The following is a 10,262-nucleotide window of genomic DNA, read 5'->3' as shown; positions in this document are numbered from 1 at the left end:
AGTTTGTACTATGATTATTATCAAATAAAACCTTTTTTAAAGAAAGTTAGCATTGTTCCTTCCAGTGTAAGTTCTGATGCAAAGTCTGATACTATAAATTCTGATAAGAAAATTGTTAACATAAACTCTGATGTTAAATCCGCTGCAAATTTTAACAAACTTAAAAAGGCCAAAGGATCCAAGCAAGTCTGGGTCCTTAAAACTAATCATTAGTGATCTTTGTGATTGCATGGCAACAGGAAAAGCATCCTAGTTCTGGACAGTGGATGTTCAGGACATATGACTGGAAATAAAGCCCTGCTATCAGACTTTGTGGAGAAGGATGGCCCAGGTGTTTCTTATGGAGATGGAAATATGGAAAAAACTCTGGGATATGGCAATATCAATCTTGGGAATGTCATCATTGAAAAAGTAGCTCTAGTCTCAGGACTTAAACACAATCTGCCGAGTGTTAGTCAAATCTGTGATAGAGGTTATCATGTGGATTTCTTTGAAGAACACTGTGAAGTTGTAAGCAAATCTACAGGCAAAGTTGTTCTGAAAGGATACAGGCATGGTAACATTTATGAAGCCAAGCTTTCAACAAGTTCTGATGGTTCTGCAATCTATCTATTAAGCAGAGCATCAATTGAAGAAAGCTGGGATTGGCACAAGAAACTCTCTCATTTAAATTTTAACAATATAAATGAACTTGTCAAGAAAGATCTTGTAAGAGGACTGCCAAAATCAGTATTTGCTCCTGATGGCCTTTGTGATTCCTGTCAAAAGGCAAAACAAAGAAAATCTTCATTCAAGAAAATTGATAACTTTTTGGAGAAAAGGATTGTCATGAACATCAATGATGGTGGTGTGGACAGGTGTCTTCAGGTGACTCTCACAAATCTTCAAACTTTAAGAGCATCTGAACTATATGTAACAATTGACAGAGTGAATCCAGTTATTCAAGAAGACATTCAACTTCTCCAAGAGCTCAAAAAGGCACAGATAACAGCTTTTCCAGAAGCCTATCTATATCCAAACCAAGGAGTAGTTTATGTTTGTCCAACTACCAAACAAGCCAGACATCTCCTTGTTCCTAAACATTTTATCAGATCAAACATGAGGCTGATCATGACCTTGCAGTCTGATATAAAGTACAAAAGGAACAAGAAGCATGAGGATGTTGAGATGATAAAGATCCTGGACAGATATCTCTTAAATCCTGACACCATGTTGCCAAATACTCAATATAACTTAAGAAATGACAAGGATATTGATGAGCAGAAGGATGACAACCAAAAATCTACTAGCTCAAATCCAAGTCAATCCTCCAAGGCAACTAGTAGCAAAGATAAGAAGCAAGAAGAAAAGAAGGATGATGAGAAGAAGAGAGGAAGTGGGAGGAGAAGCAAGAAGAAACATGATGACTCAGAACCACAACAAAACCTAAAAATCCAAAAAATTCTAGTTCAACCCTCAAAGCCAACAACCTCAATCATCAAACCACCTCTAACCTCTAAGCCAAAGTTTCTATACAAACAAACTGCAAACACTTTCCTAAAAACACCAATCACCTCAAACCAAACACCTCTCAAGAAAATCACAAACTTACCTTTAGACAAGCCTTCACTCAAAATTCACTACAAAACTGTTGGGAGGAAACCTAAGAAGGATAAGGATGCTGAAAAAGTACAAGTTACTGAAAGGGCCATCTGGACTATTTCAAGCAAAGTGACTCTCTACCTTTAAATTGGTGCATCTCAGATGAAGATTATTTTCAACAACTAGCTGAGGAAATAGTTAGAGTCTGGGTTGTATCTCTAAGGGAAGTTAGAATTTACTATGAAGATGGGTCCTTCACATTCCTTGGCTGTACATTAATGGACTTTCTCTCTCCCACAGAAATCAAGAGAATGATAAGCTTGCTAAAAGATAAGGATACTGCTACAAGAGCATGGAGATCAATTTTGGCTGAGTGGTTGATTGAAAGGGAAGAAAGAAGAAAAAGAAATGAGGCAGAATATGAAGAAAGGATAAGGAAGTATGATAAAGAAATTGAAATGTTCATAAAAAAATCAGAAGAACTGAAGACAAAGGAAATAAGCAGAATCTCTAAGGATGGAAAGTTTTTAAACATTAAAGCTGGCAAATTCTCAAGATTTAGGATTGAGGTTATCCAAAGGAAGACAGAATCAAACTTGCAGAAGCTTTAAGTGGAACACCTATTATAGAAGAACTTGAAATTCTTCATTACTTAAAGGATCTCATTAGAAAAGAAGTTGAAGCAAAAATAGTCTTTACCTGATGCTTGTAACTATTTGAAATCTGTAAATCTCCTAATGTATGAAATTTGTAATTGTGTCAATTTTTTAATGTATTAATTTTACTTTCCATTATAGCTTGGGGTTAGTCTTATTAACAGGCATGAATTTGTGTTAAGCAATCTTTTCACAAATTGAGGGAGATTGTTGTGCAAGACATGCCTGTACAATAACAAGACTAAGTCAAATTGACAACCCTAAGTAAGTTTTATTGTTATCTTAGTTTGCATTTTGTATTGTAACATTTAAAGTCTGTAAAAATGTCAAAGAGCAGACTGGAGACTTTTTCTGTAAATAGTATCAATCCTAAGAATTCTATCTAGAAGAAGATCAAGAAGATCATGCCTCAGAAAAATTATGAAGAAGCTTGGAGTTGAATAAATCTGTTTCGAGAAAAATGTTCTTAGTCAAGATCTCTACAAGTCACAGATTTATTGTTATAGAGAAGTCATTCCAGAACTCCAGAATGACTTATAGAGAACTCAGGAAAGCTACTAGAGAACTCAGAGATATCGACAAGCCAAATTGAAGACATGGAGATTGGAGATATCGACAAGTCATTTCTTCACTAGAGAACTTAGAGTTATCGAAAAGTCAAAATTCACTAGAGAACTTTGAGTTATCGACAAGTCAAATTTCACTAGAGAACTCAGAGATATCGACAAGTCAAAATTCACTAGAGAACTCTCAGTTATCGACAAGTCAAATTTCACTAGAGAACTCTGAGTTATCGACAAGTCAACTGTCACTAGAGAACTCAGAGATATCGATAATCCAAAGTGAAGATATGAAGATGAGAGATCTCGACAAGCTAAATTCTCTTATTGAGAACTCAGAGACCTCTACAAGTCAAATCAACTATGGGATATTAAAGATCTCGATAAGTCAATATACTTATCGAGATGTCAAGATCTCTATATGCCTAACTGGAGATCTCGAGGTAAAATATCAAAGTACAAATTATAGACCAGTTCAATATCTAAGATTAACAATCAACAAACAATCCAACCAGTTGGATTGACAAGTCTACAAAAAGCAGCTTGAAGAGTGTGCAAGATCAAGGGAGAAGGTTAACTAGATAAAAAAAGATCAAAGTTAACATAGTATGCAAAGATATGCTAAGTTAGAAATGGAATATATACTTTTCCTAAAATGGAATGATAAGTGATAGTTTACTAAAGTGAATAGCATCTCTTATTGTACAATGTGTAAACCAGTAGTTAACTATCATATAAAGTTAACACTGGTCCTTTGTTAGAAGTAACAATTTAGAAAAGAAAATCTTGTATTATCTCAAGGAAGAAGCTAAGCTCTTTAGCAATAAAGAGCCTAGAAATTTTGTAGCAAAATATTCTTAATTTTTATATAAAATTATGTGAGTTTTGAAAGATTTGTGTTCAATATTATTGCTTGTTTAATTTCAGTATTAACACATCTCACTGCAAGATTTAATTTACTTTGTTCACAATCATAAAAGTTTCAAGAAAAGCAGAAAAATATAAAAACACATTCACCCCCCTCTGTGTGTAATTCATTACCTAACAATGGTTGATAGATACTGGAGCTAATGTGCATATTTGTGTTGATATTAGTTTATTTGTATCTTATCAATAGCGTTATAGCCTGACTGTGAAAATGGGGAATGCTAGTGCTGCTCAAGTACATAGAGTAGGAAATGTGGATCTGAAGTTCCCTTCAAGACGTATTCTATCTCTGACTAGAGTGCATCATGTTCCCGACATGTATAGAAATATAATAAGTGGAAGCTGTTTAGTTTCTAATGATTTTGAAATTTATTTCAAGTGTAATAAAGTAGTTCTTATTCATACTGGTACATTTTTTGGCAAGGGTTACTTGTCAAATGGTTTATTTGTTATTAATGTTGATCCTGTTTTGGGGACTTTGAATAATAATATTATTCCTTCTGTTAACTGTGTTGAATCCTCAAATTTTTTGCATGCTAGACTAGGTCACTTAAACTTTGGTGCTCTTAAGAATATGGTGAACTTAGAGTTGATTCCAAAACATGCCATAGAAAAGAATTCTAAATATCAAGTATGTGTGTCTACTAAACAAATAAGGAAACCTTTTCATAATATTGTTAGAGATTCAGACTTGTTAGATTTAGTACACACTGATATTTGTGAATTTGATGGTGTGTTGACCAAGGACCAGTTTAGATACTTCATTACTTTTATAGATGATAGTAGCAGATATTGTTATGTTTATTTACTTAGACATAAGGATGAAGAACTTAGTAAATTCATTATATATAAAACTAAAGTACAAAAACAAACTAGTAAGGTACATAAATGGTTGAGATCTGACAGAGGTGGTGAGTATACGAGTAACGCTTTTAATGAATTTTGTGCAAATAATGGTATAGTTCATGAATTTACTCCACCATACACACCTGAATCTAATGGGGTTGTCGAGCGAAAGAACAGAACATTTAAAGATATGATAAATAGTATGCCTATTAACTCTGGGTAGCCTAAATATATGTGGGGAGAGGCTCTAAATATGGCGTGCCATATTTTGAATAGAGTCCCTCCGAAACACATGGATAAGACACCCTTGGAGTTATGGAAAGGCAGGATGATTAGTCTTAAGTATCTTCGTGTGTGGGGTGCCTTGCTAAGGTGCTTGTTCCTGAACACAAGAGAAAGAAACTAGGTCCAAAAACTGTTGATTATATTTTTCTGGGCTATCTTGAAACCACTACAACTATGAGATTTTTAGTATTAAAATCTGACATATATGGTAGAGTGGCAAATACGATAGTTGAATTTCGAGATGCTACATTCTTTGAGGATGTTTACCCTATGAAGACCGGAATATCTGAAAAAACTTATGAGGGAGAACCTACTCACACATCGAGTTCTATTTCTGATCATGTGGAAAAGATGACAAATATGGGGGCGGAACCTAGTAGTAGCTCTACTCCTAAGGAAGTAGAGGAACCGATGAGAAGTAAGCGTGCAAAGGTAGTTAAGGATTTTGGAGGTGATTTTATCACTTACAATATCAAAAAAAACCTTTAACTTTCCGACAAGTTATGGATTCTTTGGAGTCTAGGCATTGGAAGGGGGCTGTGAAATTGAATCTATTATTTCTAGTGGAACATGGGAGTTGGTTGATCTCCCTTCTGGGTGTTCTACTATCGGGTGCAAATAGGTCTTTAAAAGGAAGTTGAACCCTGATGGCTCAATAGATAAGTACAAATCTAGACTAGTAGTTAAGGGTTTTAAGTAGAAGGAAGGAATTGATTACTTTGATACATACTCTCCGGTTGCAAGGATGGTAATAATTCAAATGCTTATAGCATTGGCTTCCGTCCATGGTCTTATCATCCAACAGATGGATGTAAAGACCGTTTTTCTTCATGATGAACTTGAAGAAGAGATTTATATGGACCAACTTGAGGGATTTGTTGTATCTGGCAATGAAAGGAAAATATGTAGGTTGATCAAGTCCATCTATGGCTTGAAACAAGCTCCCAGGGATTGGCATAAAAAGTTTGATGAAACTGTATTGCCATTCAGTTATATGGTTAATAAAAGTGACAAGTGTGTCTACACCAAAGTTAAAGGTAGTGAGTGTGTTATCTTGTGCCTATATGTGGATGACATCTTATTATTTGGAACCAATATTGAGATTATTAAAGAGACAAAAAGTTTCTTGAAAAGGCACTTTGAAATGAAGGATATGGGTGAGGCTAGTTGTTGAGTGGCATTTATGAAATTTATTATGCTCTAATAAGCTTTGAATTGGTGTATTTTTACTCAAGTTGTTATGTGTTTTAATGTATTTTCTAGTGTTTTTGCAATTCAAGCACTATTCAGGTAATCAGGTGAATTAGCATTATTTTGGTGCTAATTTGGTGTCCCGGTGGTGTTGGAATAAATAGCTCGTGGAAAGCCGGCTCGAAGCAGCAAGTTTTAAGAAGAAATCTGAGTTTTTCCCAGAAGGAGGGCGCGCTCGCGCTGTGATAGCGCGCGGCCGAGTCGGGGTTCCAGAAATGCAGCGCGCCCGCGCTGTGATAGCGCGCGGCCACGCCGATGCCGAATTTCAGAATCTTGTTTCTACTACAATTCTAAAAGGGAAGGCTTCCAGATTGTTGAGGGCTGCTATATATATTCATATTAGGTCATTTTTAATATATATCAAGTCAGAGACGGACCAGAGCGCAAGGAGAAGAAGGTAAGAGACCTTTAGCATAATTCAATAAAGGCGAAGACGATCGAGTTTATTCTTGTGAATCTTTGTTTTGAGTTGTAATTTGGATGCTTGTTTCTTGTTTTGCTGAACCTATACTCTTGTTTGTACTTGGTTTTATTTATTCGTATAAAGACTACGTTTGCTATATCATGTTTTCATCGGAACCCACATTGATGATGAGTCTGATTATGGGCTAGTCGTTATCGTGGGGTTCTAGTGGATTTATTTATGGATTTCTTTAGTTAAGTTATTTAATGCCTTAGTATGTGGTGATTGTATGATATCCTAGTATTGGTTGTGCGTATTCGTCTTATGAGTGTCGCGAACTTATAAGATAGTGTGTTAATTCTTAATGAAGCGAAAGCGAATTTAAGGATTTAGAACTTCCCATGCTAGCATAGGTTCATGTGTTATTGTTATGCATGATTCGTAGGTAATTTTACCCATTTTACTTGCCCTATGTAATTAAGATAAATAACTTGTGCTTAAACCGTTATGTTGTCAAATTCTATAGATATATTGGGTCTCAATATAATTGGTGTATATTCAGCTTCTATCTCTTTTGTGGATGTCTGGTAGTATGGGACTCGTGCAACGAAAGTTGGCGCTTATCAGTTTCGTGTTTGATTAGTGTCATCACCATTGCATGCTAAGCTTAAGAACAATAAGGCTATTGAATGAAGTATTTAATGAAGTTAGAATCCCATGTTTGTCATATATATTAATTCAATCAATCTTATTCCTTTAGTTATAATCATTAGATTAATTTGTAGTATAAACAACCCAAATTGTTATCGTCTTGGCATTGAATTATAACCATACATTGTTGCTTAAGTGCATAAATTAAATAGTTAACCAACGTCAGTCTCTGTGGGAACGAACTAGAAAAGATTATATATTACTTGCGAACGCGTATACTTGCGTGAATTATTAGCGCGTGTTTAGAGACTAACAAGTTTTTGGCGCCGCTGCCGGGACTGCAGTATTAATTTATAGTTTATGTGCTTTCCATCAGTGGTCGTTAAAGTTCATTGACTCGGACATTGTTACTTATTTGTTCCTTGTCTGGTTTCAGGTACTCTAGCAAGGGTGTATGCATATGCGTTCGCGTACTCATAAGAGAACACTAGATAAAGCTGAGGAAGAACTTGCGGTAGTTCGTAGGGAAGTTTTTGAGGAAGAAAAGAAGGTAGAAGAAGAAGAAAAAGTTGAAGAGCCAATTGTAGTAGTTATGGGTGATCAAGCAGAAAATCCGAAGGCGTTGATGGACTATTCTAAGCCTAAGATTAATGACATTCAGTCTAGCATCATCAGACCAGCCATCAGGGCTAACACCTTTGATATCAAGTCAAGTACGATCCAGATGATACATAACTCAATTCAGTTTGGGAGTTCTCCTACTGAAGACCCCAACATGCACATCAGGGATTTCATCGAGATCTGTGACACTTTCAAATTCAATGATGTGACTAAAGATGCTATTAAGCTACGACTCTTTCCATTCTCTCTGAGGGACAAAGCTAAGTGATGGTTACACTCTCTACCAGCAGGGTCTATCATAACTTAGGAAGATCTTGCTCAAAAGTTTCTCACTAAATTCTTCCACATGGCGAAGTCTGCAGCAATCAGGAATGCTCTTACCCAGTTCGCTCAACAAACTGGAGGATCTCTGTGTGAGGCTTGGGATAGATATAAGGAGATGCTAAGGAAGTGCCCACACCATGGCATGCCTGATTGGATGATTATTAACTTCTTCTATAATGGATTGGGTCCTACTTCTAGGCCCATGCTTGATGCAGCATCAGGAGGAGCCTTGTGGGCTAAGAGCTACGATGAAGCCTATGAACTTATTGAACTGATGGCTGCTAATGAGTACCAGAATCCTTCCCAGAGACTGACTCAGGGGAAAGTAGCAGGAATTCTGGAATTGGACACAGCAACTGCTATCGCTGCCCAACTTAAGGCTTTGACAATGAAGGTGGACACTTTGGCTAATTATGGAGTTAATCAAATCACTAGTGCCTGTGAGCTTTGTGCTGGTGCCCATGAGACTGATCGGTGCACAATTTCTAGTGAATCAGCTCAGTTCGTGAGCAACTTCCAGCGATCGCAGCAACCTGTGCCAGCCACCTATCATCCTAACAACCGCAATCATCCTAATTTCAGTTGGAGCAACGCTCAGAATGCGGTACAACAGCCTTATCAGCAGTCTCCAGCTAAGCAGTACAACCCCCCTGGTTTTCAGCAACCGCAGTATGCACCAAGACAACAACTTCAGCTGCAACCAGCTAATGAAAAATCTGAATTAGAGGAGTTGAAGCTTATGTGCAAGAGTCAAGCCGTTTCTATCAAGACCTTGGAAAATCAAATTGGGCAAATTGCCAATGCCTTGCTAAATCGTCAACCTGGTACATTGTCTAGTGACACTGAAGTGCCAGGAAAAAAGGAATCTAAGGAGCCGGTAAAGGCAATCACTTTGAGGTATGGGAAGGTTGCGAACCCCAAATAAACTCTAGAGTTGACTAAAGAAGCTGGGGATGAGAAAGAAGAAAAGCAGCAAGAGGAAGAAGTGGAACCAAGGAAGACTACTGTTGAGCACACTCCACCTGAGGGTAATACAGGGGAGAAATAGATCTATCCTCCACCGCCTTTTCCTAAGCGGCTGCAGAAGAAAAAGTTGGACAAGCAATTTGAGAAGTTTCTGGAGGTGTTCAAGAAACTTCATATCAATATACCATTCGCTAAGGCTCTCGAGCAGATGCCTAGTTATGCAAAGTTTATGAAAGGTATTCTATCTCGAAAGGTGAAGTTAGATGATTTAGAGACTGTCGCTCTCACGAAAGAATACAGTGTTGTGCTGCAGCAGAAGTTACCTCCGAAGCTTAAAGATCCAGGAAGCTTCACTATTGCATATACTATTGGAAAAGTGTCTTTTGACAGATGCTTATGTGACTTGGTAGCTAGCATCAATCTGATGCCTTTTTCAATCTTCAAGCAGTTGGACTTACCTGATCCCAAACCAACTTATATGACTTTGTAATTGGCCGACCGTTCTATTACATATTTGCGAGGTATTGTGGAGGATGTCCTTGTCAAGGTTGATAAAGTCATCTTTCCTGCTGATTTTGTAATTCTTGATTTCGAGGAGGATAAGAAGATTCCCATAATCTTGGGAAGACCTTTCTTGGCAACTGGCCGAACCTTGATCGATGTATAGAAGGGTGAGCTTACAATGCTAGTGTTGGATCAGGATGTTACTTTTAATATGTTCAATGCTATGAAATTTCCTACTGATAATGAGGAGTATTTAAAAGTGGAGTTGGTCGATTCGGTGGTCACATCGGAACTTGATCAATTGCTAAGGTCTGATGCCTTAGAAAAAGCCTTATTAGGGAATTCAGACAGTGAAGATGACGAAGGTGAAGAGCAATTGTAGTATTTGAATGCTTCTCCCTGGAAAAGGAAGATTGATATGCCTTTTGAATCTCTTGGAATGGAGGAATTGAATAAAGCTCCTAAATGCCTCAAGCCTTCTATTGAGGAAGCTCCATCTCTTGAGCTTAAGCCTTTACCTGAACATCTGAGGTATGCATTTTTAGGTGATGCATCTACTATGCCTGTTATTATTGCATCTGACCTTTCAGGTAGTGATGAGGAAAATCTTTTGAGGATTCTCAGAGAGTTGAAGTTGGCAATTGGATGGACTATAGCAGATATCAAGGGAATCATCCCTTCTTACTG

At 37.1% G+C, this 10,262-nt stretch overlaps 1 non-coding gene across 1 annotated transcript; it reads right to left on the bottom strand.

The window, feature by feature from the left end:
- Window positions 1-8,142: 8,142 nt before the first annotated feature.
- On the bottom strand, window positions 8,143-8,249 carry LOC141701799 (small nucleolar RNA R71). Its single transcript, XR_012566907.1, has one exon. It is a non-coding gene; the product is annotated as a small nucleolar RNA R71 (small nucleolar RNA).
- Window positions 8,250-10,262: the final 2,013 nt, after the last annotated feature.

Source organism: Apium graveolens, unplaced genomic scaffold, assembly GCF_009905375.1.
Source record: "Apium graveolens cultivar Ventura unplaced genomic scaffold, ASM990537v1 ctg4399, whole genome shotgun sequence".
Classification (NCBI taxonomy): domain Eukaryota; kingdom Viridiplantae; phylum Streptophyta; class Magnoliopsida; order Apiales; family Apiaceae; genus Apium; species Apium graveolens.
This window is presented reverse-complemented; position numbering and strand designations above follow the sequence as displayed.